Source organism: Oreochromis niloticus, linkage group LG4, assembly GCF_001858045.2.
Source record: "Oreochromis niloticus isolate F11D_XX linkage group LG4, O_niloticus_UMD_NMBU, whole genome shotgun sequence".
Classification (NCBI taxonomy): Eukaryota; Metazoa; Chordata; class Actinopteri; order Cichliformes; family Cichlidae; genus Oreochromis; species Oreochromis niloticus.
In genome coordinates this window covers 28,989,304-29,013,560 of record NC_031969.2, presented here as the reverse complement: position 1 = coordinate 29,013,560, position 24,257 = coordinate 28,989,304, and the positions used below count along the sequence as shown (strand labels likewise).

General features: G+C 42.1%; 2 long non-coding RNA genes across 2 annotated transcripts; one reads left to right on the top strand and one right to left on the bottom strand.

Moving 5' to 3' along the window:
* Positions 1 to 12,389: 12,389 nt before the first annotated feature.
* Positions 12,390 to 24,018, bottom strand: LOC109202050 (uncharacterized). The gene is made up of 4 exons (XR_002062033.2): positions 23,810 to 24,018; positions 22,085 to 23,669; positions 21,528 to 21,647; positions 12,390 to 15,903 (listed from the first exon to the last, which is right to left on the bottom strand). It is a non-coding gene; the product is annotated as an uncharacterized LOC109202050 (long non-coding RNA).
* Positions 17,826 to 20,935, top strand: LOC112846718 (uncharacterized). Its single transcript, XR_003219850.1, has 2 exons — positions 17,826 to 18,654; positions 20,624 to 20,935. It is a non-coding gene; the product is annotated as an uncharacterized LOC112846718 (long non-coding RNA).
* Positions 24,019 to 24,257: the final 239 nt, after the last annotated feature.

The following is a 24,257-nucleotide window of genomic DNA, read 5'->3' as shown; positions in this document are numbered from 1 at the left end:
ACACAATATTGCGTTTCGCTTCTGTTATTACCATGGTACATTGACAAAAACATATACTTTTATTCACAGGATAAAACGGTTGTTTTGTATCACTAATTGCCCAGTACGATTACAGCATACAATATTATTGTCACTGCTTCATTTCTGTAATGCTACCAGAAATTATTTCCACTACTAATTAATTACCGTTGAGCTCAAAGGTCCTATTAATAAACGGTTAACGAATGTGTATTTATGACGATTTGTGAGACTGGTAAACTTGCCGTTGTTCGTACGATGGTCTTTCGTTCTACACGGTGCATTTCAAGGTCCTGTACCCATCCGTCGGTAAACTGTACCTGGGCTTGTTGCAGTGACCTGAAGTTACTAAACTTCACGAGTGTATGCACTCACTCCAAGAACCGTATAATTATAAATATGAGCGTGGTGAAAGTTGGGCAGCACACTAACGTCTTTTGTCCACTCTGTGTGCTCATAAGGGTCTGACCCTTTCACTCCTTTGATTTTTTCCTCGTATCTTTTCTTTGACTTTTCATCAAGTCTGTCTTTGTACGGTCCGGCATTGTTCTCCTTCGTTTTGTACATAACTTTTTTGGGGGGCAAAGAAAAAGCAAGAAGGTATTGGAACCAGAGAATAAACGTTTTGCGGTGCTGCAAATGCTTGCATTTGATGCGGTACTTGGATTGTTTTGCCACGGGTTACCGGCATGCAATGCGCGAAAGGCACGTGGTCTGTCAATCTCTATTGTCCCAAATAAGTGACTTTCTCCTGAGCCCATTTTAATGTGGAGAAACTCACTTGCAACAGTTTTCCCGACGACATGTCGTATAGCGCTTTCGTTCTAATCGTGCAGATCTGCTCAAATGACAGAGATTATCAAAAAAAACTTTCAGTGCACTGTGAAAGTATCAAAATAAAAAGGCCTTGTTAAGTCATGACACATGCTCCTCATCTCAGGAGGGTAAATCATACCAAATCTAATTGGCAGGCTCAACTTTGCAACAAAAGAAAAAACCACCAGCTAAATTAATTTCAAAACATCCATACTATCAGCCGCACAACACACAACATAACCCTAATGTCTTATTAGATATGGGTTTAATCCCCAGGTCTGTGCTTTTCACTCATTTAGGCCACAGACCCATTTTATAACTTGGTTTTAAAGCCTCTACTTCTAAATATATATATAGTTGACTCATATGTGAGAATGCTATTCATAGACTTCAGCTCAGCATTCAACACCATAATACCACAACAACTCATCTGTAAACTGGACAGACTGGGCCTTAGCACCTCCCTCTGCAACTGGCTGCTGGATTTCCTCAGCCAGAGGCCTCAAGCGGTGCGTGTGGGCAACAAGGTCTCAAACAGCATCACCCTGAGCACGGGGGCTCCACAAGGCTGTGTGCTCAGTCCTCTGCTCTTCACCCTGCTGACACATGACTGCACAACAACCTACAGCTCTAACCACCTTGTGAAGTTTGCGGACGACACAACGCTGGTGGGGCTCATCACCAAGGGCGATGAGACCCACTACAGGAAAGAGGTTGAGCTCCTGACCACGTGGTGCAGAGACAACAACCTCCTGCTAAATGTTAGCAAGACCAAGGAGGTTATTGTCAACTTCCAGAGAGGCCCCACCTGTCACCCCCCATTGACCATCGACGGCGCTGCGGTGGAGAGGGTGAGCAGCACCAAGTTCCTGGGGATGCACATCAGCGAGGACCTCTCCTGGACCACCAACACAGCATCACTGGCCAAGAAAGCACAACAGCGCCTCTACTTCCTGCGCAAACTCAAGTGGGCAAGTGCTCCACCACCCATCCTGACCACATTCTACAGAGGAACCATTGAAAGCATCCTTTCCAGCTACATCACTGTGTGGGGCGGTAGCTGCACTGACTATAACAGGAAAGCTCTACAGCGCATTGTGAGAACAGCTGAGAGGATAGTTGGTGTACCACTCCCCTCCCTGCAAGACATCTACACCACCCGCCTTACCCGCAAAGCCATCACAATTGTCAACGATGCAACCCACCCCGCGCACTGTCTGTTCAGCCTCCTGCCCTCCGGAAAAAGATACAGAAGTCTCCGCTCCCGCACTACCAGGCTCACCAACAGCTTCATCCACCAGGCTGTGAGACTGCTGAACTCTCTCCCCTCCCGGCTCCCAGCCAGCAGAACCACCAGACTGGCAGGAGTATAGGAAGACAGACTGGACCCCCCCCCCCACACACACTCCACAACAAGGAAACACTCTCCACATTCCTGACTGGAAACGACTACCTCTGCATTACAATTGCACACACCTGCTGCTATATATTTTTAGTATTTTTAGTATTTTTAGTATTTTCTTTAGCACTATTTATATTATTTATATTACTATTACTGCTGCTACAGTCTTATGCTGCATTAAAACAAAAACACTTACCAACCACAACCTGGGACTACGTCAAGTAGACTAGTACACTACTTTCCAGGGCGCACTGTGGAACACTTTATTATATGTTATGTGTAGGTCCTGTCTTGTTATATCCTGTATGTTACCTAAATGTTGTGCATCTGCACTTTATTGTTGTCTATGTCTACGCATGGGACAGTGTGAAACGTAATTTCAATTCCTTTGTATGGCAAGTACATCTGAAGAAATTGACAAATAAAACTGACTTTGACTTTGACTTTGACCTTAATCTTACAGAGAATGTGATGATTTTATGGATAATTAAAGTCAGTCATATATCCACAAACACAACAAGCTGAAAGTCAGTGATGCTGCTCAGTTTGCAGTCCTGAATATCACGGCACAAGCAGGATTCACTGCACTGTTAATGTTAGCTATGTTATATTGCTGCCTCTGTTTGGTGGTGTCGAGCCAAACGGACTTTAACGTGTGTTTGAACGAGCTGACGGTTCACTCGTTAAGCTGAAAGAAAGATACTTTAATCACAGGAGTCACACATGTGTCCACTGTACCATCTGGAACTCTTCTTGTTTAGCACTCGTAATAACACAAACACTAAATCCTCCTTCTCTTGTGCTGTTTTGTAGCAGTGTATACACCTGAGACTGTCACCTGTCTGTCTGTCTTGCACTCTCTCTCTTTTTCTTTCTCTCTGATTGTGGAATAAAAGTATGAACATGTGTTTATAAGTTACACTTGTGTTTGAATCCTGCAGCTTATCACACATTTGATTTCCATGTGTGACAACTGCAAGTGTCCAGAGTGAGGACAGACTGAGGGACCCACTGCTGCACATCATCTGTGAGGCTTTGCACCCCTGATGATCCACCAGGACAAACTCAGCAGTGTGTGAGGAAGAGGAGGAGGAAGAGCCAGCAGCAGCTGACAGATGGAGAGAATAGACAGACTGTTCCCTGTTTGTGAAGGACTGCTAGAAAAGTTTATCATAACTAATTGTCTGTCCTGAATCAGTCTTATTAGGTAATGTTCAAATAATGTTATCATTCCAGTGTTTTCAGTGTGGGAGAAAGTACTCAGGGCCTTCAAGTTACACACTATGAAAGGCAGAAACAAGTTTAATATTCAGAAACCTAAAGTATGTATCAGCAGCAGAATGGAGCTAAAAATAAATGTTTGTTTCAGTTCTATGAAGCTTTGAGTATTTTGGATTAGTAGCACTGCTGTGTTTGTTGCATCATATTGCTGTAATTGTTTATATGCTTTATATATTCTGAGGTAAGTTGATCTATAGTGTTACATCATATTCTATAAGGATGTTATGTGTTTGTATACTTTCTGCCCAGTTTGACCCATTTAGCAGAAGTCAGCCTGTTTAAGGCTCTGATATCTATTCTGTATGACTTAAAGCAGTTATGACATGGTCTGATTTTTCTCACCCAAAAAAGGAATATCTAATATATCAGTCTACTCTTCATTCTATCAGAAACAGTTATCACAGCTCGTACATTTTCTTTTTACACATATATGTAAGCATTGAGCCAAATTTAGTAATGCCAACACATTTTTTTTTTCGTCTGTCCCATTTGGTTCTTAAGCCGTCAGAATTGTTGTCTGAAGACCAACAAGGATACCAAATGGATTTATTTTGCCAAATGGATCATCATGGCATTGCCGTATTGGTCCATTTGATCAAACTTTGTTGTTATTATTTATTTTATTTTCAGTTGTTACAGATGGGACAGACATGACTGGGGGATAGGAAAGGGAGAAAGAAAGAGAGAAAGGAAAAGAAAAACAGAAGGGAAAAGGGACAGTGAGAAAGGGCACTTACAAAGACAAAGAAAGAAAAAAAAAAAAAATCTCCTGGATCACCTGTTGAGAGAAAAAGAAGAGAAGACAAGCAAAAAAAACCCCAAACAAAAACAAAGCAACATACTAAACACAACACCATCACGTTAATCTAGCTAAGTGTGAACAGCAGTAAATACTAAATATTGAATGTTGTTGTGCAGCACGCAGGACAGACAGCGCACAATGTGCTTTGAAGTAGCAGCTAAGAAAGGTGTAGTTTATGTCTACGAACAGTGAACACCCGTGTGCACACCTGTGTGGATCAACGCGCTTGTATACAAAAGGTTTCCCCATGTAACGGTCTGCTAGAGGGTGTGGAGGCCCATAGCCCCGTCCCCCAGGGCATGAAGCAGGCATGGAGGAGATCCAGGCTCCAGACATCCAGAGGCCCCAGAGTGCGAGAGCCCAAGGAGTACCACCGGAGGGGCATCTGTGCCACCTTCCTGGGAAGGGCTGAGGAGATCCCCAGACGAGGGGTCACCCAGTAGCCACGGAGCAGAAGCCAGAGGGGGCTGCACCGGCGTGCCCGCCGGCTCTGCCGGCAGCCAGCTGTGCCAGAGTGAACCGAGTTGCAGGCCCCGAGGCCGGAGGCCCGAGGGCCCCCTTTGCCCCGGAAGAGGCCTGACCGAGCGACAGGCACCAGGCCCCGCCAAGTAGCCACCGGGAGTGAGCTGGTGGATACCTGAGGGCCCAGCCCCGGACACCAAGAACCACCAATGCACCAACCCCTGAGGGCATCAGTCACCAGCAGGGAGTGTGGTGAGGGGAGATAGGCCTCCACACTTGGAGGGCCTGGGAGTACCCAGGGAGGTGGAGTCTAAGACCCGACCTGACATATAGACACAGACAAACAGGCACACACAGACATAAACATGCTTTCCCACCCTCATGCACACATATACAAACACTCAGCACTCACCCAACGTAGGGATAGACATACATAGACATGTACACACAATCATACTCCCCAAACATACTCTATGCCCGGGTCCAGGTACCCTCGCCCCAGAGGGGGAAACGGCACCCAGACCCAAGAGATGTGACCCTTTCCCCGGGGTGGAGGCAAGCAGACCGCCCCAGGCTCCGCAGCAGCAGGGAGGCCAATCGGACAGCCAACACCTCCTCCCAGCCCCCGCCCCGATGGCTAGTAGAGAACGGGGGTGTGTGAAGACCCCATACCTCCCTCCTCCCGCTCATGTGTAGTGTTGCTGCGTGTTGTTCTAAAGTGCATTTAAAACAAGGGAGGGCATGGTGCTGCTGCCAGAGAGCAGCAGGTGTTAGCACGGCCCCTCCCGAGAACCCTCAATGTCTACATGGATTTAAAATTGAGAGGTGGGCACCGGCGCCAGAGGTAGGGTTGAATACACAGACCGTCCTCTCAAGGCCCTATATATATATGTGTGTGTGTGTGTGTGTGTGTGTGTGTTATGAGAGTGTGAATAATGTGGATGTCTAAGTTGTGAAATAAAATTGAGGCACAGGTGGCCAGAAGGGGACAGAGGGGGGGGGAATGCCTCCCCTGCACCCTGGTGACACACCCGCACCCCAAGGCCCTACCTGTGTGGGTGGGTGTGGTGGAGCGGGAAGAGGGAGGCAGCCGGGGATGGGGAGGAAAAGAAGGGAGAGGCAAGATGCCCCTCCTTAGGGCCAGCTCCCCGGCTGACCCCAGTAGGCACCCCCGTCCTCTAGTACCCACCAAGGCAAGAGAGCCCAGGCCCATCCAGACCGGGGCCTATGGCAACAGCACCGCTAAGCCCTACAGGACCTGGGGAAGCCCACCCCACCCCACCGCAGAGGAAACTATACCCACCCCAACATTCAATCATCTCCAGACTACAAAAGACAACAGACACCCAGGTTAGGTTTATTCTCCACCTCTCCTGTGTCTCTCCCCCACCTGCAGAGTGGACTTCTGCAAGGATGGAACAACCTCCCTGCCAGTTGAAGAGTCCCCCAGTTAGGCCGATGCACCAGAGGCCCCTGCGCCAGGGCTGAGCCCCGTGCACCACCCGCCCACAACCTCGGCGACACACCGACGAGGACCGAAGCCCCCAAGGCCCAGCCAGAGCCCCATCACGGAGACGAAGCACCCCCGAACCCCAAGCCCCCCGCCTGCCCCGGATCCACTCAGGGGCAGCCAGGCCACCAGGCCAGTAACCTACGTCCGCCAGTACAAACCATCCCCCAGCCCCGCTGTACGCAGCCACGAGGAGAACACCCTCTAAGAGCGACCAGAGCCACTCACCAGGTTATGACCACAACCCCCCGGGTTGAGCCCTCCAGGGATAACGTCTCTAGGGGTTCTCCTGGCGCCCTAAGCCCATCCCAACCTCCACATCAACCACAATAACGAAGGCAGGACCAAACCATGACCCCCCCACCCCCACTAGGTGATGAAGCCAATCAAAGGAGCCCAAAGGGATTGATCAAATGTGGTGGCAGAGGCTCTATCAAGACTAATGTGATCTATTAGATGGTTTTTATATTGATTAGAATTAAGATTATTTTTATTTTTCCAGTTAAGGAGGACCGTTTTCTTGGCAATGCATAGGGCTGTAAAAACAATGTGTGCTGTGTTTATTTCTGCAGTGACCTCATCCAAGTTGCTCAGCAAGCACACTAAAGGGGAGGCTGGAATGTTACATTTCAGACACTTTGATAAGTCTTCACATATCTCACGCCAAAACTTCTGCACTGGTGGACAGAACCAAAGGGCGTGGATGTAATTGTCTGGTGTATTGCCTTGACAGTGTGAGCAGTTGTTGGAAGATGTAAAGCCCATCTTGAACATCCGGTGACCAGTATAGTGCACTCTATGTAGTATTTTGTATTGTATTAATTGCAGACTGGGATTTTTAATCAGTTTAAAGGTTTTTAAGCATACCTGAGACCAGAAGTTTTGGTCTAAGCTTACTGATAAATCTGCTTCCCACTTTGCAATAGGAAGGGATATTGATTCATCTATTTTAGAAAGTGTTCTGTATATTTTAGATAATAATTCGGGGGATTTAAGAGTAAGAAAGTGTACCGCACTTGGTGGTGTTTGTAATTCAGCTTGACTGAGGTTAAATCTCTTTTTTACTATGGATTTAATTTGTTGATATTCTAAAAATCTTTTCTTGTTGATCCCATATTGTGTAGCTAGCCTGTCAAATGGAATAAATTCTGTTCCCTCTAATATATGTTCTAAGTATTTAATTCCTTTACAACTCCATTCTGGAAAATTAATCATATTATTGTTTTGTAATATGTCAGGGTTGTTCCAGATAGGTGTACGTTTGCATGGGATTAATGAGGACGCTGTCATTTTTAGAAACTCCCACCATGCTGTCAGAGAAGAGCTGATGTTGATGCTTTTAAAGCATTCATGTCTTTTGATGTTTGAGCTGATAAATAGTAGGTCTGAAATTTCTAGATTATTACATAGTGCCTGTTCTACATCTAGCCAGGGCTCATCTAAGAAGGTGTGTTTAAACCATCTAGAGATGAACTGAAGCCTGTTGGCTAAAAATAGTGATTAAAGTTAGGCAGATCTAATCCTCCTTTATCCTTGGTCCTTTGTAATGTTTTTAAGCTGATACGTGGGGGTTTGTCTTTCCAAAGGAATTTAGAAATACATGAGTCTAGAGATCTGAACCAATCTTGTGATGGCTTATTTGGGATCACTGAAAACAAATAGTTTATTTTTGGTAAGACCATCATTTTTATAGCGGCGACCCTTCCCATGAGTGATATGGGTAAAGAGTTCCATCTAGCCAGATCGCTTTCTACTGTCTTTAAAAGCGGGATGTGGTTTAATTTAGTTAATTCTGAAAGCTTAGGAGAGACATTAATACCTAAATATTTTATATTTCCAGATTGCAGTGGTGTAGGAGAAGAATTATGGAAGGAGCAATTAATAGGAAGAACTGTAGATTTTGACCAGTTGATTGAATAATCTGAGACTTTTGAAAAAGAATTTATCAATTCAATCACCCCAGAGATATTGGTTTGTGAGTTTTGGAGAAAAAGTAACACATCATCCGCATAAAGGCTGATTTTATGTTCCACATTCTTGCATTTTATGCCCTTAATTACTGAATTCTGTCTAATTGCTGCTGCTAGTGGCTCAATAAAAATTGCAAACAGTGAAGGGGAGAGTGGGCATCCCTGCCTGGTGCCCCTCAGGAGACAGAAGCTGGAGGATGTTTGATCATTTGTTCTGACACAAGCTGTTGGGGAATTATATAATATTTTTAACCAGTTTATGAAAGAGGTTCCAAAACCAAATTTGTGTAAAGTTGCAAATAGAAATTTCCAGTTAACTCTGTCAAATGCTTTTTCTGCATCAAGAGACAATATTATGGTTTCAATGTTTTTACTGCATGAGTAGTCTGTTAAATTAAGTAATCTACGTGTATTTGTTGATGAGTGCCTACCTTTTATGAAACCAGTTTGGTCAGGATGAATTAAAAGGGGGGTCATTTTCTCTAATCTCTTTGAGAGAGCTTTGCAGATTATTTTAAGGTCTACATTAATAAGGGATATTGGACGATAGCTTGAGGGATGTACAGGGTCTTTGCCTGGTTTTAGTAAGAGACTGATATTTGCAGAGTTCATATTTGGTGGTAGTCTACCATTTTCTTTGATTTCCTGCAACATTCTGTAAAAAACTGGTGCTAGAATCGTCCAGAATTCTTTGTAGAATTCTGCAGGAAAGCCGTCTGGACCTGGAGCCTTATTATTGGGCATACTTATCAGGGCTTCCTGGAGTTCACCTGGCGTCAGTGGCGAATCCAGTGCCATTGCTTGGGTGTCTAATAATTTTGGAAGAGTTATGTTGTCCAGAAACTGATCAATTTCGTTTTTAGATGGGTTTATTTGTGGTGTATATAAAGTTTCATAGAAATCCCTAAAAATTTTGTTTATTTTTTTAAGATCATATATTGTATTCCCAGATAAATCTTTAACAGCACATATAGTTGTTTTTTCTTTATTGATTTTTAACTGGTTAGCAAGAAATTGTCCGGATTTGTTACCGTGTTCATAATTTTGCAGGCGAAGTCTTTGTACTAAGAATTTAGTCTTTTTATTAATAATTTCATTTAATTCTAGTTTTGTTTTGCATAAATTGTTTAATATTTCTTGATCTTGGTGTGATAAATAGGCTTTTTCTAAGGATTTGATGTTTTTTTCCAGTTCTTGAATATTTTTGTTTTCTTCTTTCTTCTTATGTGATGAGAAAGAGATTATTTTACCTCTCATCACGGCTTTCCCTGCTTCCCAGAGGACAGATGCTGATGTTCCAGGAATGTCATTAAAGTCTAAATATGAAGTCCATTCTTTTTTAAAGTATTTGATAAACTCTTCATCTTTAAGCAGTGATGTATTAAATCTCCAGTTTTTACTTGGTGTGGTATTATTCTTCTGCATTAGTGTTAAAGATACAGGAGCATGATCGCTGACAGCTATAGGATGAATCTCAGTGTCTGAAATGTCACTCAGCAATGAGCTGCTGACCAAAAAATAATCCAGACGAGAGTAGGAGTGATGAACATGTGAGAAGAAAGAATATTCCTTACTGTTGGGGTGGAGGGAGCGCCATGCATCGCAAAGACCAAAGTCGCTCATATACCGTTTGATTATATTTGTGGACTGCCAATTACGCTGAGTTCCTGTTGTATTGAGCCTATCCATTTCTTCATTTAGTCCCAGGTTGAGGTCTCCCCCAAGAACAATTGTGCAATCTAGGTGTTCGGAGAGTGCACTAAAAAAAACGTGGAAGAATGAGGGGTCATCAACATTCGGACCATATACACTTACAATACCTAGCTTTTGGTTAAGTATAGATAGTTTGACTATTAGGAATCTGCCCTCTGGATCTATAACTGTATCGAGTACTGTGAAATTAATATTTTTATGTATTAGAATTGCTACTCCTCTTTGTCTAGAATTATAACAGGCTGAGAACACATTAGGAAACTCAGGTGTTTTAAGTTTATTCAAACCTGTGACAGGCATGTGGGTTTCTTGTAATAAAACAACGTCTGCCTGTAGTTTTTTAAGTTGGTTAAGTATTTTTAACCTTTTTTCCCTAGAGCCAGCTCCATGCACATTCCATGAGACAAACCTTAGCGTGCCCATAGTTGTGTGTTTGTGGCTAATGACATATGCTGTGTGTCTTGCTTAGACGGGTGAGGAAAATGGAAACACATCATATTTTTTTTTTTTTTTTTTTGTAAATAAAGAGAAGAAAATGCGCAGCGTGAAGCTCCATAGGTCTGACTATGTGTGTGCATAATAACTAAAATGAGCAAATGTGTGCGTGTGTGTCCTATATCTGTGTGCACTGTGTGGCTGTTGTAAATTTGTTGCCTTTAAACGTATGTGTGTGCGTGATCGTGCAGAGTGAGCATGTAGAAATAGACAGTGTCGTTTGTGGATGGATAGGGAAACAGGTGATCGACATAGTGAAAGCAAAGAGAAGCAAGGAAACCAAAGAGCAAGGTGAGCGACAAGAGAGAGAGAGAGGGAAAAAGAAATAAAAACGGAAACATTCCAATTAAAGCATTGGCGGAGAGTGACGGTGACGTTATACTAAATTAGCAAACTGATATTACATAGTTAAGCAAAAGTTAATACAAGAGAGTGTGAGTGAAGAGAATAGCGTAGCGGATTCTTATCTGGTGTGCGGTCAATACAGCCATGGAGTGATGCCGGGGTCGCGGTAGAGCTGTCCGTCCACGTAGAGCCGGTCCACGGCGATGACAGCCCGGGAGCCTTTCTGAATAAAACTACGTCGGACTGGGAACAGGACCCTGCGTCGTTCCAGGATCTCTCTGGGGAACTGGTCGTTCACGCTGAAGTCCGTTCCTTTCAGCTCTCTGCCGCGACTCTTCACCTGCTCCTTCTGCTTAAAGTGGCCGAATTTGGCCACAATAGGACGTGGTCTCCCGCTTCCTGTTTTCGGAGCCCCGATGCGATGCACTCTTTCAAACCCTATGTTTTTCACCGTGTCCTCCGGCAGCTTCAGGTGGATTTTAATGAAGTTTCTCACGGTCGTTTCCGGGTCCTCTCCGGCAGACTCTGGAATACCAGAAAACACAAGATTATCTCTCATGCTACGGGCTTGTAAATCCATAACGGTCTCTTTTATTTTTTTATTTTCTATGTTTAATTGGGTCACATTTTCGGTTAGAGATTTGACCGAGTCCCGTAGCGTGGCGTTTTCTGCAGCAAGTGTTTCCACCTGCTTCTGGCTGAACTCCAGGGATTCTTTTAGAGATTGAAATTCCCGGTGTAAGATCTCTACCAGGGACAGCCTCGCATCAAAACTGGACAATCGCTTATCGATTGACTCCAGGATGTCGACGATATCTTTGCCGGCAGGCGATGTTGTGCCGGGGGAGTCTGCCGGGCGATATCTTTTAGATGATGGCGTCTCAGTTTTGGCCGGGGAAGACATGCTCTGGGCCTTCTTCATTACTAAATTTTCGAAGCACCGGTCGATGTATTCTTGGAGAGCGTCTATACTCTCCTCGTTGTCCTCCAGGGTGTTAGAGATGATTAGGACAGATGTTGTTAGTTATATGACAGTTGGTTAGTTTATTTGGCAATACTGAAGATTAAAGAAACTTTGTTAAATTCTAGGCTACCATTCGTTTGTTTTGTTTTTTCCGCCAAATCTCCGGCGTCTGACGTCACCTACAACATGGGTCCTTACCTTACCGCCGTCACTTCCGTCACTTACCTCCTCTTCCGTCCTCTACCTCCATCATCTGTGAGGCTTTGCACCCCTGATGATCCACCAGGACAAACTCAGCAGTGTGTGAGGAAGAGGAGGAGGAAGAGCCAGCAGCAGCTGACAGATGGAGAGAATAGACAGACTGTTCCCTGTTTGTGAAGGACTGCTAGAAAAGTTTATCATAACTAATTGTCTGTCCTGAATCAGTCTTATTAGGCAATGTTCAAATAATGTTATCATTCCAGTGTTTTCAGTGTGGGAGAAAGTACTAGGTATTCCTCATAAAACATGTTTGTGACATGAGGCTCTTTGCATTTTTATTTATTTTTTCATTAATTTTAAGAAATTGCACTTTTTGTATCACTTGTATCACTTTCGTATGCTTGCGCAGCATATACTGCAGAAGCTGGGTCTTCCCTCTGAAAGGCACAAGTTGTTCATCCACTGTAACACAATCACTGAGGATGAATTGCAGTCTGCAGTTGACCAGGAACAGGCCCCATATGTAGCAGAAAGCTGCCATGTGGTTTATTTTCAGTCGGTAGGCTCTGGTCCTCTTGTCATCAAAGTGCAAGAAACGGCGAATATCTTTAAATTGACATAGTGGCCTTTTACAATGGGTTATGCAGAGGACTCCCAAAAAACACACCAACTGGTACATCCCAGTTCTTCTCACTTCCTGCAAGAATGGTCAATCAAATGAAGGCTTGGAGCTTATGTTTGATTACATTTTTCCACTCTTTTCCCCTGTCTGTGGCGACTCTTCGTGCCTCCATGTTTATGCATGTCAGAACCTCTTCTATTATATTATCAGACATGAACATCTTCCATGCATTTACTGGGGAGACAGTACTAAACCCAGGTGCAAGTCCTGGCTGACTAATTCAGAATATTGTGGCTAAAGCAGTAAGAGGGGCTCATTCTGTTAGACTCAATATCCATTTCCTCTTCAGAGGACTCATCAGAGGACTCCTCTGTATCTGACTGGCCTTGTTCAGTGGGGGGGGACAATAGTCTGGGTCCTCTATATCTTAGATGTCAGATTCTGAGTCAGTGACTCCGATGGGCTCTTCATCCCATCCGTCCTGGATCATTTGTAGGTCCACAGGGATCCTAGCTGGCCTCATATTCAGCCATGTTACTTTAAATATTAAAAAAAACATCAGAAAGGACAATTTTTGAAATGCACAGGAAACTATAAACAGGGCTGCACATAAATGGTCCGCAGGTGCACAGTCGATGTCAAAATAAAAGACGCGTACCAGATAAGAAGTTGGAATGCTCGTTTTCGTACATTAGATGTTCTGGAGGAGGACAGACATTTGTTCAGAACTCTTAAAGATGTCGAATAAGCAAGCTCTGTAAGCAATTACTTTGGTATTCCTCCACCACAAAAGAAGCGCATATTCTCTGAATTTCCGAGAATACTTTAATTTTGACAGCGAATGCACACCTGCGGACCACTTATGTGCAGCGCTGACTATAAATCATGTATGTTACTGTGTAACATACAGTAACATACATGATGTAAAAATTAATTCTTGATCCATCAGAAGTGTAAGTGGGTCAGTCAGAGTTGCTAAGAATGAAAGTTTCATAGAAGATTCCATAGTAACTGCTTGGGGTCATTTTCGACCCCACTTGTGGAAGAGTGGGGTAGTGATACAAAATCTGCATTTTTTTTAAATTAATGAAAAAATAAATAAAAATGCAAATGGCCTCATGTTACAAACATGTTTTATGAGGAATACCTGGAATATGAATATACTACAACTTTGCTTTTTAAAGATTTTGAAGAAAAACAACCCATGGGGTCATTTTTGACCCCACGTGTGCATCTAAGGGTTAAATAAATGTGAATGACTAGAAAAAGTTGTTTCCTAAAGAAAACTGCCCAAAATCAAAATATTTAACTCCAAAATAAAGTTTATTTCAAGCCACTGAGGTTACAGTGATCCTGAAATATATGTACATGTGCTTTGCAGTACATTAGGCAGGTCAGTTCTTTATTAACGAGGCCACATATTACTGAATAAAGTGAATAATCGATGGATCCACATCCATAAGCACATTTCTCCATTTGTTTTACGTTGAGCTCGAGTGTGTGTGTGACCGTTCTCATCTCCGTGCGGGCGGGTACATGGACGGGGCGGACACTTGCTGACTCGCGACGATGGCAGAGAACGAAAGGCCTGAAACGAAGGATGTCAGAACTGCAACAGAGAGGCTCGCACACGCCACTCATTAAAAGCAGCTGCAGGCTCAGAGGGCTCAGCGAGATGAGGTGGGCGGGCTCAAAGGGGCAAAGTGGGCGGGAAGATCCAGAAGATCCCTATCCAGCTGTGAATCATGGGAGGAGGGATCAGCTTGGTTTGGGGTGACCTGCGGCACCAGGTATTACCCCGTCCTCCTCTGCTACAAACATTTTCAGCGAGTGTATGAACACACTGCAGGGCTGACATCACACTGCAGGGCTGACATCATCTATCTACATTTACACCTGAAACAGGTCTTTGTGTGATATTGTTGCATATTTGTCTGTTTGATACATGTTTTAGATTATAAAACTTGTTTGCATTTTAGACAAAGATAAAGATATTACAAAAAGTATTGTTTAAATTATGGTTTTATTTATAAAGGGAAAAACACTCTCCAAACCTGCCCTATCTGCAAAAGTAACTGCCTCCTAAACCTAATAACTGGTTGTTCCACCCTCTGCAGCAGGAACTGCAATCACGTGTTTGTGATCCTTCATCCAGACCATCAACCTTTCTGACTGAAGGTCATTTCTGCCAGCAGGACTTTCATCAGCAACACAACACTTAATGCTAAACACAAAGTTACAAAACTCAGTTCACAACTACGCAGTCTGATCTAAAAAAATTTTGGTGAGCCCAGACGGCACAGCGGTTACCCTCTAACCTGAAACCGATTTTTAAAAAGTCTCTTCTCTTTTCTTTCCTTCTGTAATCCATGTATGAAGCAAACACCTGTCAGTATTTCCTTCAACAGGACACAGTAATGTGCAAAAGTGTTGAGCTGCCCTTCACATTTGATTCAAAGAATGTTTAAAAATATGTTTTTGATATTATATAATATTTCAATTTTAATATTATATACCTCCCAATCAAGGGTTCATACGCCTTTTTCTGGCTCGAATTCAAGCACTTTTTAAGCACTTTCAAGGTCCATGTTCAAGCTTTCCCAGCACATGGCCGAAAAAACAAACAAACAGAAAGCATGTTTCACTTTGCATCACCTCACTAAGACCATGTGAAAATGAAAACGAATCATCTTAGGTTGACTCAAAAAGTCTTTCTTCCCCACAAAACAGGAAAACTGCACCAAACATCACATATTTCAAGCACCCGTATGAACCCTGTTTACAGATAAATACAGATTCAATGAAACTGCACATTAATCCCATAAACATGAAGCTCTGACCTCCTACGTGACTGAAGGTTGATCAGTGACGAAATCAGTGGATCCTAACAGTGAGTCCGGAACACACTTCCTAGTTGCCCTGCACAGTGCCTCAGGACTCCACTGCTGATGTTGTCAGGGCCAAGATGATGAAAAGCTGTGGGAATTCTCTGAGGAGGTAGTAGGGGCACAGGGAAACAACCAGAAGCTCGATGTCTCAGGTGCACAGCTTCTCCCTCACGGTGACTGGGCGGGTGCTCAAGTTAAAAAGGGGCACATTAAACCAGGCTGAATAACAACAACACACATTCATCAAGAATCTAATATGAGATCGCATCATACTATATCAGTGTTGTGAGGTGGCGATAAGGCAAAGCAAATATAGCCTATGTTTTACCTGGTGGGGTAAAATGTTGCTGTTGAGGGGTTTCTGCTGCTCCCGCTGCTGATAGTGCTGGAGGGCAGGGCTGTGTTGATCTGGGACTGTAGACAGGAAAACGTCCATAGGAGAGATGGTCGCTGATTAAACAAGTGTTATGAGATAATAACAAAATGCAAAGACTGGGGAAAGCGCTTGGAACCATAAGGCAACAAAAACTGTGGTAAATAAACTAGGCTCTGCCTGTGAATCACTCTTTGCCTCTCTTCCTCCTCCCATCTCCTCATCTCATCTATCACTCTCCACTTGCTGTCCATCTGAGAACAAGGCGCAATTTGCTATTGCAATAAACTATTATTTAATTATCCACACTTAACAACTCTTGCACTTAATCTATAATAAAATGATGACAGAAAATATAATAAAATATATTTGAAATAAAAATGTAATCAGTTTCTTAATGTATGTTCTTTAAAACACAGTGTGTGTTTATTAAATATCATAATTATAGTAATCCATAATTATGTGGATATGCATATTACATATATACACACAGAAGCAGACAGGATAAGACTAGCGTCATATCTGAGACAATAACCAGGGCCGGACTGTTTCTGAAACCTCCATCATTTTCATTGTGCAACAACACGGCAGCAGAGGACAATTTGATTTTGTCTTGGGAATAAAGCACTACTGGAAATCACAGGTCTCAGATCAACACACGATCTGCTCAACGATCTGTGCCACAGTAAATCTTATGCAGTGCTAATTTTAAAACTCTCACATATTTGGACAATCTATAATCTTCTACCACAAAAACATACAATTGTTCATTGAAGTAAACACACAGAGCAGCAGTGGATCTTTTAAAAATGTGTTTTCTTTATTTTGATTTGCTGCTAACTGCAAGGTTTTTATTTGTAGTTTTTGTAATAGGAAGCACTGCAAAAACTACAAATAAAAAACAAAGTGCAGTTAACAAATGTAGTGCTCTCCACTATGTAAAACCCTCACCTGAATTTTTAGGTTTTTCAGTTCAAGCCAATTAAATGAAACCCAAAAATTCAATCCCAACAATCAAATGATCCCCTATGAGCAAGCACTCTGGCAACGGTGGAGAGGAAAAACTCCCTTTTAACAGGAAGAAACCTCTGGCAGAACCAGGCTCAGGGAGGGGCGGTCTTCTGCCATGACTGGTTGGGGTGTGAGGGGCAAAATAAAATCAAACATAAAGGAGAAAAAGTTGTGCACAGCATATTTTAGAAGGGTGCCGGCCTCGAGGCAGACCAAAGAAACGGTGGATGGAAAAAATCAAGGAAGATGGAGAAACCTTTGCCGAAGAACGGACCCTGCACCAGCGGGAACAGCGCCAGGATGAAGGTGGACTGTGGCTGGAAAACATTATTACTGTTTTTAAAGGGTAACTGGTCCACATCCACAATTACAGTAGGGCTGTAATTGTGGATGTGGACCACAATCCACAATTATAGCGAGCGGGACATTCACTTTAGCTGAAAAGCTGTGAGATGGCCCAGCAAGCTGCAGGAACAACAATGGCCACTGCGGCAAGACCTGAACCTACTTTAAGTAGGCGCTGATTATTTTCCACAGTTTTCATGAGTTCTGCATTCGCTTTCCTGCTATTTTCGAGCTCTTCCCTGAGCTTTGTGTTGTCTTTCCTGCTATTTTGAGCTCTTCCATGAGCTTTGCGTTTTCTTTCTTGCTATTTTCAAGCTCTTCCCAGAGCTTTGCGTTTTCTTTCCTGCTATTTTCAAGCTCTTCACTGAGCTCTGCGTTGTCTTTCCTACTATTTTCGAGCTCTTCCTTGAGCTTTGTGTTCTCTTTCCTGCTGTTTTCGAGTTCTTCCAGGAGCTTTGCGTTTTCTTTCCTGCTATTCTCAAACTCTTCACTGAGAACTGCGTTTTCTTTCCTACTATTTTTGAGCTCTTCTCTGAGATCTGTGTTTTCTTTCTTAATATTTTTGAGCTCTTCCATGAGTTCTGAGTTGTCTTTCCTGCTATTTCGAGCTCTTCAAAGAGCTTTGCGTTTTCTTTCCTACTATTTTTGAGCTCTTCCCTGAGAACTGCGTTGTCTTTCTTAATATTTTCGAGCTCTTCCTTTTGGTCTGCAGTTTTTCTACGTTTGTTCTCAAATTTAAGCAACATGTCTTTGTGAGTCTGAGACAGACTCATCTCACTAGCCTCAAGCTGCAGTCTTAGTGACTCATCTTCACTATCGCTTCCAGAAGGTAAGTCATTTAATGATTCCCGTGACATTTTTTTTTAAAGGTTTAAAGCACGGTGTCACAGGTTAAACACGTATTAGCTTTGTCTAAAACAACTGGCTGTTTCTGAAAATGCTCCAATGTAAACTGTTAAAGGCGCTCCCCTATTTAAGGACTCGGAGACCGTGAAGTCGACCGTGACGTCAGAATGGTCCTTTGAAGGTCAAAGGATCAAAGAGCGAGGGGGCGTTCCAAGATGGCCGAGTAAGTACACGCTTACTGCCGAGCTTAGCAAACGTAACCCTATAATACGGTAGGAACACTGTGTCAACTCAGACCTCAGAAGCGTTTTAGGTATTTAAGCCAGAAAAGGACTGATTTTGATCAATAAAGCGACAAAATGTCACAGCGTGACAATAAAAGACCCTCGGCTAGCTCCACAACGAAGCTACTGCTAAAGGCTAATGCTAGCCAAACAGCCGGGTCGGTAAACCCACTGCTTGACAACTGCCATGACTACACGGCTCTTTCACTACCTCTCCCAATAACCGAGGACGTAATGGACGAGTTTCCACCTCTACCCGTCTCACCCAGCCAGTCTCCGGCGCCAAAGAAAGCGTTGCATTCAAAGGTAGATAGCGTGGATATTGTTGAAGCTCTATCGAAGCTAATAAACGAAAGAATGGATGACCTTGCATTACAGATTGTCGAGATCAGAAAAACTGTGGACTTTGCATGTGAAGAGATAAAAGATGTCAAATGCAGAGTGGGCACTTTGGAGCAGAAAATCTCCAAAGAGGAAGGGCGTATGGATAAAAACCAGCAAAGAATCACAGATCTCCAGCGATACTCCAGACGGTGGAACCTCGGGCTGTTTGGTGTCAAAGAAGAGCAACAGGAGGATACATGGAGAGTTGCTGTTGAGATTTGTCAGGCCGTGTTGCCTGAATGTAATGTTGCAGGTTTATAATGAAAGTATTGAAAGGGGCACTCTTCCCCCCTTAATTCCCAAACCTAAGAAGGACCTACTTTTTATAGAAAACTGGAGACCAATAAGCCTCCTATATAATGATTATAAAATATTAGCTCTATTGCTAGCTAGATGAATGAAATATATTTTGGATGATATTGTAGATGAGACACAGTCTGGATTTATGACAAACAGGCACATCTCCAATAATATTAGACTCGTCTTGGATATTCTGGACTACTCAGCATTAATATCTGATGACTCATTTATCCGTCTCCTGGACTTCTATAAAGCCTTTGACTCAATTGAGCATGAATTTATATTTCTTACACTTCAGGAATTTGGTTTTGGTGATATCTTCTGCAAAGCTATCAAAACTCTGTATTCCAATGCTAATAGTTCTATTAGAATGAAAAATGGCACCACTTCTTGTTTTAGTCTTAATCGAGGGGTACGCCAGGGTTGCCCAATTAGCCCTTATCTTTTTTTACTTTGCACCCAAATTCTTGCCTCTCATATTTCGAATAGCACTGTGAAAGGTATAAATATAGCAGACAGAGAGACTGTGATCAGTCAACTGGCAGATGATACCACAATTTTTCTTAAAAATGCCAGCCAAGTGCCAATTGCTTTACATGTAATAGAGTATTTCTCAAAAGGGTCTGGATTGGTGCTAAACTTAAATAAATGTCAATTATTACCTGTCAAAGAGAGTAATGTTCAGAGTATTTGTAATATAACAGTTAAAAATGAAGCAACATATTTAGGTCTGATTATCTGCAAAGATCCAAAAGACAGAATTTCACTAAATTTTCCCCCAATTATTAAAAAATCTCAAACCAATTTAAATCAATGGTTGCAGAGAGATTTAAGAGGAAGGGTATTGCTCTCAAAAGCAGAAGGTCTGTCTCGACTGACTTATGCAGCAATTTCTCTGCACAGCAAAACTTGTAAGGATATTGACCGAATGCTCTTCAACTTCCTCTGGAAAAACGGGACACATTACATCAGAAAAAGTGTAGCGATGAATGACTATGAACACGGTGGTCTCAATGTTTTGGATTTTACTACTCTAAACAATACATTTAAGATTTATTGGGCTAAACATTTTCTTAAAAATCCGGTATCCATTTGGAATTTTATTCCTCAGCACATCTTCTCTAAGTTTCTCTAAATTTTATCTTCGGTTGTGATTATAATATAGATAAGCTTCCAGAAAACCTGTCGATGTTTCACAAACAAGTTCTGTTAGCTTGGTCCCTTATATATAAACACAACTTTACACCCCATACGTATTTAATTTGGAATAATAGGAACATTGCATAAAAATAAATCATTATTTTTTTCTATGTGGGTTGAGAAACGGATTGTTTTAGTGAATCAGCTGTTTAATCCTAATGTGCAGCTTATGTCCTATTCAGAATTCTTAAACACCTATAAATTTCCAGCCACACCCAAAGAATATGCCATATTATTTGATGCAATACCTACGAGTATTATAATGCTTTTTAAAGGTATCCAACCTTGCATATCATCTGTTTCTCTCCCCAACCCTTTGGATTCACACATAGATTCTTCCTATCTAACAAACCATAGTAAAAGTAATAAGAATATTCGTGCTTTGTTCCAGACAGAATCTCCAACTATTCCACATGTGGTCTCTTATTGGAATTCCTTTGTCAGTGACATCAACTGGAAAAGAGCATGGACAATTCCTAACAAGTATCTGGTAACGAATAAAGTGAAGGAAGTCTCATTTAAAATGCTGCATAAATTTTATCCTGCTAATCATTATGTGACAAAGTTCAAAAGGGACATAAATGTGAACTGTGGATTTTGTGGAAGCCAACCTGAGACTGTGCAGCACCTCTTCTGGATCTGTTCATACACTAGAACATTTTGGAAAGACTTCAGTAGATTCATTGCTGGACATCTCTACAAAGACTTTACTGTGAAATGGGACAATGTTGTATTTTGTTTCTTTCGAAGGCAAAAGAAAGATGTTTACTTTATAATAAACTTTTTATCTTAGCTAAATTTTATTTTCACAAATGCAAATACAGTAATCAAAAGCCTAATTTTAAACATTACTATAATGATGTTTTATGTTACATAAAATTGATTTGTGGATGACTTAACAAAAATGCTATGAAAACTATTACCATTTGTAGTAATTACAAATTATTTGAATGTATGTAATTCTTTGTATTACACCCCTGGCATATGTTAATTTTGCTCTGGTTGTGTACACGTTCTGTATACTGTTTCTCAATAAAGTTTAATAATAATTTTAAAAAAGGATCAAAGAGTGCTGTGGATCATTCTGCGCATGCTCAGATCATACATAATGACATGAAATTAATTTTTAAATCTAACAAAGGTGGCTTCCCTCTAACAAAGGTGAATTTTGCAACACCTGGTGGTGATTCACCGCTATCAACCCTTAAGCTCGTGAATTGGCTCTCTAGCTTTTACGTTTATGATCGATTGCTACTGTTGTCTATCGCATATGTATCATTTGGAACCCAGCTTACCTGTAAAAACAGAGAAACAGCAGGTATCACGAACGACATGGTGCGCCAGCTCTGCACTACTCTTCTAGCGAGGTGTCGGCTACTGATGTGTAAGACACCGAGCGCCCTCTGCTGGCGGAACTTGTATTACAGCAAAATAGACATTAACAGTAGTTTTTCCCAAAAGGAAGTGACATGAAGCATAAAAATAAAATGGGGGGCTGCAATTTTCATGTATTCATCTATATCATGGTGCCACAAATGCCCAAAACTTAATTTAGCATATTAAATTAATGTGAATGACTAGAAAAAGTTGTTTCCTAAAGAAAACTGCCCAAAATCAAAATATTTAACTCCAAAATAAAGTTTATTTCAAGCCACTGAGGTTACAGTGATCCTGAAATATATGTACATGTGCTTTGCAGTACATTAGGCAGGTCAGTTCTTTATTAACGAGGCCAAATATTACTGAATAAAGTGAATAATCGATGGATCCACATCCATAAGCACATTTCTCCATTTGTTTTACGTTGAGCTCGAGTGTGTGTGTGTGTGTGTGTGTGTGTCACCGTTCTCACCACCGTGCGGGCAGGTACATGGACAGGGCGGACGCTTGCTGACTGGCGACGATGGCAGAGAACGAAAGGCCTGAAACGAAGGATGTCAGAACTGCAACAGAGAGGCTCGCACACGCCACTCATTAAAAGCAGCTGCAGGCTCAGAGGGCTCAGCGAGATGAGGTGGGCGGGCTCAAAGGGGCAAAGTGGGCGGGAAGATCCAGAAGATCCCTATCCAGCTGTGAATCATGGGAGGAGGGATCAGCTTGGTTTGGGGTGACCTGCGGCACCAGGTATTACCCCGTCCTCCTCTGCTACAAACATTTTCAGCGAGTGTATGAACACACTGCAGGGCTGACATCATCTATCTACATTTACACCTGAAACAGGTCTGTGTGTGATATTGTTGCATATTTGTCTGTTTGATACATGTTTTAGATTATAAAACTTGTTTGCATTTTAGACAAAGATAATAAAGATATTACAAAAAGTATTGTTTAAATTATGGTTTTATTTATAAAGGGAAAAACACTCTCCAAACCTGCCCTATCTGCAAAAGTAACTGCCTCCTAAACCTAATAACTGGTTGTTCCACCCTCTGCAGCAGGAACTGCAATCACGTGTTTGTGATCCTTCATCCAGACCATCAACCTTTCTGACTGAAGGTCATTTCTGCCAGCAGGACTTTCATCAGCAACACAACACTTAATGCTAAACACAAAGTTACAAAACTCAGTTCACAACTACGCAGTCTGATCTAAAAAAATTTTGGTGAGCCCAGACGGCACAGCGGTTACCCTCTAACCTGAAACCGATTTTTAAAAAGTCTCTTCTCTTTTCTTTCCTTCTGTAATCCATGTATGAAGCAAACACCTGTCAGTATTTCCTTCAACAGGACACAGTAATGTGCAAAAGTGTTGAGCTGCCCTTCAATTGTTTATATTTGGATTCAAAGACAAACATTCTTTTAAACACATTTGATTCAAAGAATGTTTAAAAATATGTTTTTGATATTATATAATATTTCAATTTTAATATTATATACCTCCCAATCAAGGGTTCATACGCCTTTTTCTGGCTCGAATTCAAGCACTTTTTAAGCACTTTCAAGGTCCATGTTCAAGCTTTCCCAGCACATGGCCGAAAAAACAAACAAACAGAAAGCATGTTTCACTTTGCATCACCTCACTAAGACCATGTGAAAATGAAAACGAATCATCTTAGGTTGACTTAAAAAGCATTTCTTCCCCCACAAAACAGGAAAACTGCACCAAACATCACATATTTCAAGCACCCGTATGAACCCTGTTTACAGATAAATACAGATTCAATAAAACTGCACATTAATCCCATAAACATGAAGCTCTGACCTCCTACGTGACTGAAGGTTGATCAGTGACTAAATCAGTGGATCCTAACAGTGAGTCCGGAACACACTTCCTAGTTGCCCTGCACAGTGCCTCAGGACTCCACTGCTGATGTTGTCAGGGCCAAGATGATGAAAAGCTGTGGGAATTCTCTGAGGAGGTAGTAGGGGCACAGGGAAACAACCAGAAGCTCGATGTCTCAGGTGCACAGCTTCTCCCTCACGGTGACTGGGCGGGTGCTCAAGTTAAAAAGGGGCACATTAAACCAGGCTGAATAACAACAACACACATTCATCAAGAATCTAATATGAGATCGCATCATACTATATTAGTGTTGTGAGGTGGCGATAAGGCAAAGCAAATATAGCCTATGTTTTACCTGGTGGGGTAAAATGTTGCTGTTGAGGGGTTTCTGCTGCTCCCGCTGCTGATAGTGCTGGAGGGCAGGGCTGTGTTGATCTGGGACTGTAGACAGGAAAACGTCCATAGGAGAGATGGTCGCTGATTAAACAAGTGTTATGAGATAATAACAAAATGCAAAGACTGGGGAAAGCGCTTGGAACCATAAGGCAACAAAAACTGTGGTAAATAAACTAGGCTCTGCCTGTGAATCACTCTTTGCCTCTCTTCCTCCTCCCATCTTCTCATCTCATCTATCACTCTCCACTTGCTGTCCATCTGAGAACAAGGCGCAATTTGCTATTGCAATAAACTATTATTTAATTATCCACACTTAACAACTCTTGCACTTAATCTATAATAAAATGATGACAGAAAATATAATAAAATATATTTGAAATAAAAATGTAATCAGTTTCTTAATGTAT